Source organism: Macrobrachium nipponense, chromosome 6 (assembly GCF_015104395.2).
Source record: "Macrobrachium nipponense isolate FS-2020 chromosome 6, ASM1510439v2, whole genome shotgun sequence".
NCBI lineage: Eukaryota > Metazoa > Arthropoda > Malacostraca > Decapoda > Palaemonidae > Macrobrachium > Macrobrachium nipponense.
This window is the reverse complement of record NC_061108.1, coordinates 55,637,766-55,645,536: the sequence shown is the minus strand read 5'-3', so window position 1 is coordinate 55,645,536 and position 7,771 is coordinate 55,637,766.

The following is a 7,771-nucleotide window of genomic DNA, read 5'->3' as shown; positions in this document are numbered from 1 at the left end:
TTAGTGAGTGTTTAATGTATAGTGAGTGCTTACTGAATGTTTATTGTATAGTGAGTACTTATTGAATGTTTAGTGTATAGTGGGTGCTCAGTGAATGCTGAGTGATTGTTTAATGTTGGTGAATGGTGAAGTTTAAGTGAGTGATTAGTGAATGTCTACTGAGTCCTTGGGGTACAGTGAGTATTTAGTGAGTGTTCAGTGAGCATTTAGTGTATAGTGAGTGCCTAGTGAGTCTTGAGTATTCAATGAGTGTTTAGTGTTATTGAGTGTTAGGATATGTTAAGTGTGAGTGTATAGTAAGTGTGAGTATTTAGTGAGTGTAAGTGTACTGTGAATGTTAGTGTTTAGTGACTGTACATTACTGTCTAATTAGTCACTGTGTGCAAAGAAAGTCCTGTAATTTACAGGAACCATTTATACTAGACACTGCTTAGATTCAAGAGGAGAAGCTTAGGCTTTGACCACAATGGTTGGAGTGCTTAGGCCAATCTGTTTTTGTAAGGTGATCTTTCTCTGTGAAATTTGGCCAATGATAATAATTCCAACAACAACAACAACAACAACAACAACAACAACAACAACAATAATAATAATAATAATAATAATAATAATAATAATAATACTATGAAAGATTAAAATAATAAAATTAATGAAGTACTATGAGCTTGACCGAGACCTTTCAATATGGCCACCCGAATTCACACACGCGGCAGGGAGATCGCCACTCCAGTGATTTCCACTCTATGGAAAAAACAGAACCAGTTTTTTCACGATAAAGATGTTAAGTTAACCACTCGAAATTAGGGTGTCTAGGATTGAGTGTGCAAGACTAAGTGTGTAAATGTAACTAAGTGCTTAGTTGCATAAGCTCATATTGCACTGTTCATGACCTGTACGACAACACTAAATGGGAAAGGAATGTAGCTCTCTTGTTTTCATTCGGAATACCATGTCTCCCTTGTAAAAGGTATGCACTTCTCTTAATTTATAATTTACATGTTGCCATACCACTTACAGTGTTCTTTTGTATTTTTACCTTGACATAACCACCATTTACCAAGAGTTGTTATGGTACCTACTATTACAAGTTGCACCAAGTTGAGCTTTCATGTAGTTGCAATTGTACCACTAAACATAGGGTAAAATGTGCGATAGTCTTACATAAGTTTATGAAAATGTAAATTCTTGAGTTAATTTCCACCTATATTATAATGTATGTAAATTCAGGCTAAGTGTGCTGTGTAACAGAAGTTAAGCATGAATACAGCATAGGCTAAGCTAAAGACTAAAGACTGTTGGTACAAGATTGCTGTCCTAAATTAACTTTTTCTATTACAGGGAACCAGTATAGGGCACCAGTATTTAACCAGTGCTAGTTCTAACAATTATGGAGGGAATACAACTAGGAATAAGTTGCTTTAACAATGTATTCACATACTGTTAAGAACAAAGAAATATTAAAGAAACTGCAGGAGTCAGCCTTTCCCTTAACCCTAACTACAAAAATGAAGATTCATCCATCTCCGACGTCAAGTACCAGTTCCAGCTAAGAATAGGCCTACAATATTAGCCTAGGTCTATGAGGTACACTTGTATTAGCCTATGCCAATGTTTGAATTGTTATGTATATAGAGCGGCAGTCTGGACCATAGAGATACTACGAACGAGATACCGACTTAACCCCTACTGGTAATTAGGAGTAGACTTGTAAGCTGTGAAACTGACCGTCTGCTGAAAATATATGGGTGGCTTACTTAACAAGCACCACTAATTGCTTGTTAGATTTTGGGTCTAGATCCAATATATGAGATACCAGATGAAACTAATAATATAATATATCTGCAGACTCTACTGATTATAGAATGACCAGTGACAGACATTTTGGAGGGTGGGTTCCCCCTGACAGACGCACTGAAAAGTGGGGGTTAATTGGATCTAGATCCAATTTAGGAGATACCGAGTAAAATTTATACTACAATAGCACTGCACATCCTAGAATACTGTGGTAGTAATGACAGACATTTTAGTGGGTGGTTATCCCCCGACAGATGCCCCACAACGAGTGGGGAGGGGGAGGGGAAGACAGGATCTGCATCCAACATTGGAGATACCAAGTAAAATTTGTACTACAATTGCACTGCACATCCTAGAATGGTTTAGTGGTAATGCCAGACATTTTAGTGGATGGTTTCCCCCTGACAGACACCCCACAACGAGTGGGGAGGGGAGGGGAGGACAGGATCTATTTCCGACATCGGACATACCAAGTAAAATTTGTACTACAATAGCACTGCACATCCTAGAGTATTGTGGTGGTAATGACTGACATTTTAGTGGGTGGTTACCCCCTGACAGACACCCCATAACGAGTGGGGAGGGGGAGACAGGATCTGCATCCAACATTGGAGATACCAAGTAATATTTGTACTACAATAGCACTTTATATTCTAGAATGCTGTGATGGTAATGCCAGACATTTTAGTGGATGGTTTCCCCCTGACAGACACCCCACAACGAGTGGGGAGGGGAGGGGAAGACAGGATCTGCATCAAACATCGGAGATACCAAGTAAAATTTGTACTATAATAATAGCACTGCACATCCTAGAGTACTGCGGTGGTAATGACAGACATTTTAGTGGGTGGTTGCCCCCTGACAGACTCCCCACAACAAGTGGGGAGGGGGAGACAGGATCTGCATCCAATATTGGAGATACCAAGTCAAATTTGTACTACAAAAGCACTGCACATCCTAGAATGCTCTGATGGTAATGCCAGACATTTCAGTAGGTGGTTACCCCTTCACAGACATAACCTAAGATTGGAAGGGAGAGATGGGACACCTTGAAATGATTCAAAATCTATCATAGGGCAATATTGATATTAGGAATATGGTAATTATCTGAAAATTGTGAGCCTGATAAAATGTAAAAGGCAAAAAATTCAAGAAATATTGTGATGTTTCAGGATAAGAATTACTGCCTGAGTTATTTTTAAAAATTCCTATTGACATATGGAATATTTCACTTCATTAATTCCATCACATCTATATAAAAAACTATGTATGAGACTTACTAGGCTTGGTCTACTTTCTATAGTTTCACACACACACACACACACACACACACACACACACACACACACACACACACACACACACACACACACACACACACACACACACATATATATATATATACATATATATATATATACATATATATATATATGTATACATATATATATATATATAATATATATATATATATATATATATAATATTAGCCCTATCCTTTGGTGTAGAGTTATTACTTCACAAAAAGCAGTATTTTATCTGAATGGGAGGGGGTCACAAGTGACAATAGCTACATGTGTGCTGAGCCATTTTTGAACAATGAAACCAGTCATATGGTGCCACTCTCAATTCCTCTAAAAAACGAAATGTAAGATAAGTATTCTCGTTTTAATAGCGTCTTTGGTCATTTTCTTTTCTTGCCTATAGTTAGGGCACTGCAGCCATGTCGAGGTTCTTAGCCCAACGTGTCTTACCATAACTGAATTGTTCTTTAGTTGCTGTTGGTTCGTGTGGATGAAATGAAATTTTAATCGGATATGGGGGTTCGATTGATATTAAGACCAAAGTCCCATCATAAAGAGCCGTTTTAACACCCGCACATTCACAAAGAGATGATGTATCACACCACAAATAATTGCTGGAAACGGAAATGTGAATGAATTGTTCAGGATAGGCGGCTAACTATAAACATTAAAACATTTTCACCCATTCTATTCCCCCTCCCGAAGTTGACGATCATATAACTTGGAGCTCCTGACTCCCAAATTAAGTTGGTCTATAATATCATGTCAATTATCTAATCCACTTATTTTCGGCTGCTTCACTCAAATTGATCTGTAAGCTATCAGGTACCATATATCTTCAGGGAAGAAAATCTAAACTCAGATAAAAATTATACTTATGCAGTTTGATGTTTAAAGCCAGCTGATTGTGTTCGTTTCTTAACTTCCCGCCGGCACGCACCACAGGCAGCCTATATAATGTGATTCAATACTTTCTATCGATGCTGGCTTTGACGGCGATTATTCGGCCAATTTTCTCCCTAGCAATATTTTTACTTTAATTGTCCATTATATCCAGTAGACAGGCATTAACATCATATCACATCCTCATGTCTGTTCAATGTATTTACCATTGCAAATATGATTTATAATGCGTCTCAAACAGTCATAAAAATCGGACAACCGAATGTGCAAATATGTCAGCTGTGTGCAAAGGCATAGGGCGTCAATCACTGGAGTAGCGATCTCCCTGCAGAGAGTGACTTCAGAAGGCCATATTGAAATGTCTCGGTCCAGCTCTTATTACTATATTTTATTACTATTACTTTCTTTAATATTTGTTATTATTATTATTATTATTATTATTCGACCCAATTTCACAGAGAAAAATTAACTTACGAAAAGAGGCCTAAGCACTCCAACCATTGTGGTCAAGGCCTAAGTATCTGCTCTTGGATCTAAGCAGTGTCAAGCATAAATGGTTCCTGTGTAAATACAAGACTTTCTTTGCATACAGTAGCGAAGCACTAACTAAACCATAATGTAGTACAATCACTAAACACTAAGACTCCCAATGCACTTACTCAGTAAGCACTCACACTTGCATACACACACACACACACACACACAGTTACCATACACTCACACACACACTCACTTAACATACACACATTCAATAAGACAAAAAACACTGAATACCTAACACTCACTAGGCACTCACTATACACTAAATGCTCACTAAACACTTAAAAGACTAAATTTACTAAATACTCATTATAGCCCAAACACTCGGTAAACATTCACTAAACACTCACTTAATCCTAATCATTAATTAAACACTAAATACTCACTAAACCCTAAGCACTCATGAAATACCAAATGCTTACCAAACCCTAAAATTTAATTAATACATATTAAACACTAAACAGTGAATGAACATCCACTCATTAAAAACTTAGTAAACACTTACACACTAAACATTTCCTAAACACTAACATTCACAAGACGTTCACTAAACGCTCACTTAACATTCGCAAAACACTCACTAAAACCCTATACACTCACTGAATACTTAAACACTGAATATTCACTAAACACTACCGTTCACAAGACATTCACTTAACGCTCACTTAACATTCACTAAAACCCTAAAGACAAAACATTCACTGAATACTTACACAATAAACATTCAGTAACATTCACTAAACCCTAAAGACTCAGTAAACATTCACTGAATACGGTCTCATTAAACAATCACTAAACCCTATACATGCATCAAACACTTACTCATAAACATTCACTAAACGCTTACTCACGAAACCCTAACAATTCGCTAAACACTTATTCATTAAACATTAACGATAGAAAAAATTGACAATAGCACTAATTTTCCATTTCCCTTGTTTTATTTGCATTAATGCTAGGTGATTATTTTTTTGGTCTAGTTTGCTTTTATATTTGTTCATAATCTTCTTGAGAGAATGGAAATGTTCGAAATAACTTGGTGTTTGGAGAGATTGTTTAAAAAACATTCTCTGTGTCCTTCCTCAGACAGGTGTATTATATCTGACGAATTTTACACCAGCCGAAAAAAACATCGACTATAATAACAACAATATTTATTCATAAAGTTGAAACTAAAAGAAGGTAGTCCTGCTTCGATAAAACAAACCGAGTAGGCTATAGTACAATTATTATGATCTGTACCCTGACTATAGCGTATATATTACATATGTATTACTATCTATTTAATGGGTGCGTATTACTCTATTTAACAATGTTATGTACATAGACATTTTACAGCAATAACTCTAATAATGATAAGAACTTATATGCTACTTTACAGTGCCAGTCTTTCCAGCCACCGCTACATTAATTTTCATCTCGTAAACAAAGCTAAAGCGAGTACTGTAATTGAAGTCAGTTGCTTGGTTGACAAAATAATATTATGACTGAATTATTATGAGCCTACAGATGACTGTTATTTATATGAAGCAAAAAAATAATTTTTGTGTTAGGTCAGTCATCCTCAACCGGGGTTCCGCGGAACCTTAGGGTTCAGTGAGAATTCATGTTTTATTTAATTATTTGTTATTTATAAATATATTTTTCTTCGTTAAACATGGCGTGAGAAATCGTAGTCCTATCATTTATTTTATTGTAACATATCGTGCGGGAGTTTTTCCTCTTTTTTACTAAAAGTAATTATTACAAATGCTTATATATATATATATATATATATATATATTATATATATATATACATATATATATATATATATATATATACATATATATTTGTATATATATACATATATATATATATATATATATATATATATATATATATATATAAATATAATATATATATATATATATATATTTCCAACTCACATCAGGATCTGTTCCACACGTGAATATGTATTGGTTATTTCTAATATATATAAATATATATATATATATATATATATATATATATATATATATATATATATATATATATATATATAAATATATATGCTTAAAAAATCACTGTAGATGCACGTGACTTCATAAATAAGCGAATCCCACAGGAAAATGATAGTCAGAAATCCAAGCGCTTTCGTCTTTACTCAGACATTAGTCAGGATATATATATATATATATATATATATATATATATATATATATATATATATATATATATATATATATATATATACACACACATATATATATACTATATATATATATATATATATATATATATATATATATAATATATATATATATACATATTGGGGTTCCTTGGGATGAGGAAAATTGTCTCAGGGGTTCCTCAAAGTGCCAAAGGTCGGGAACCACGGTGTTAGATAAATACAAAGGATATAGAAAGGATAAAAATATTCATTAAATATATCACGATAATGTGTAATACGGGTCAATAGTAGCCTACTATACTAGTCTAGAAATTAATCATAAGGGCTTTCCCTTCCCCTGCCCACCTGTTAGGGGGTGTCTGTCAGGGGGGAACCACCCTCCAAAATGTCTGTCACTGGTCATTCTATAATCAGTAGAGTCTGCAGATATATTATATATTAGTTTCATCTGGTATCTCATATATTGGATCTAGACCCAAAATCTAACAAGCAATTAGTGGTGCTTGTTAAGTAAGCCACCCATATATTTCCGGCAGACGGTCAGTTTCACAGTTTACAAGTCTACTCCTAAATACCGGTAGGGGTTACAGTCGGTATCTCGTTCGTTGTATCTCAATGGTCTGGGCTCCGGATTTGTTTGTACGGTGCTTTTACGTTGCATGGAACCATTGGTCTGAGTTGATGACCTAAAATGAATGGTAGCTTCCTAATGTACAAAGTCAGGACAATTGACATACTAATAGTAGCTACACAGTAGTATCAACATAACACTGGAAAGGAAAGGACTGAAAGAGAACAATTAGCAAGACAGAGCTAATGATTAGTAGTAAAGAAGGACATGAAGAAGTAAACATTCAATTGGAAGATGGCATACAGTGCTCAAATAGAACAATGAGTTTAAACTTGGGATCAATAACAACAGAGGAGGGAGGTACTGAGAAAGCAATGAGACAGAGAGTGAAAGAAGCAAGCATGGCAGAAATGGAAAGAAGTCATTGGAATAGTTTTAGGGAAGAAAATACCATCAACTCTACAAATGAAGATTTATAAGGCCCGT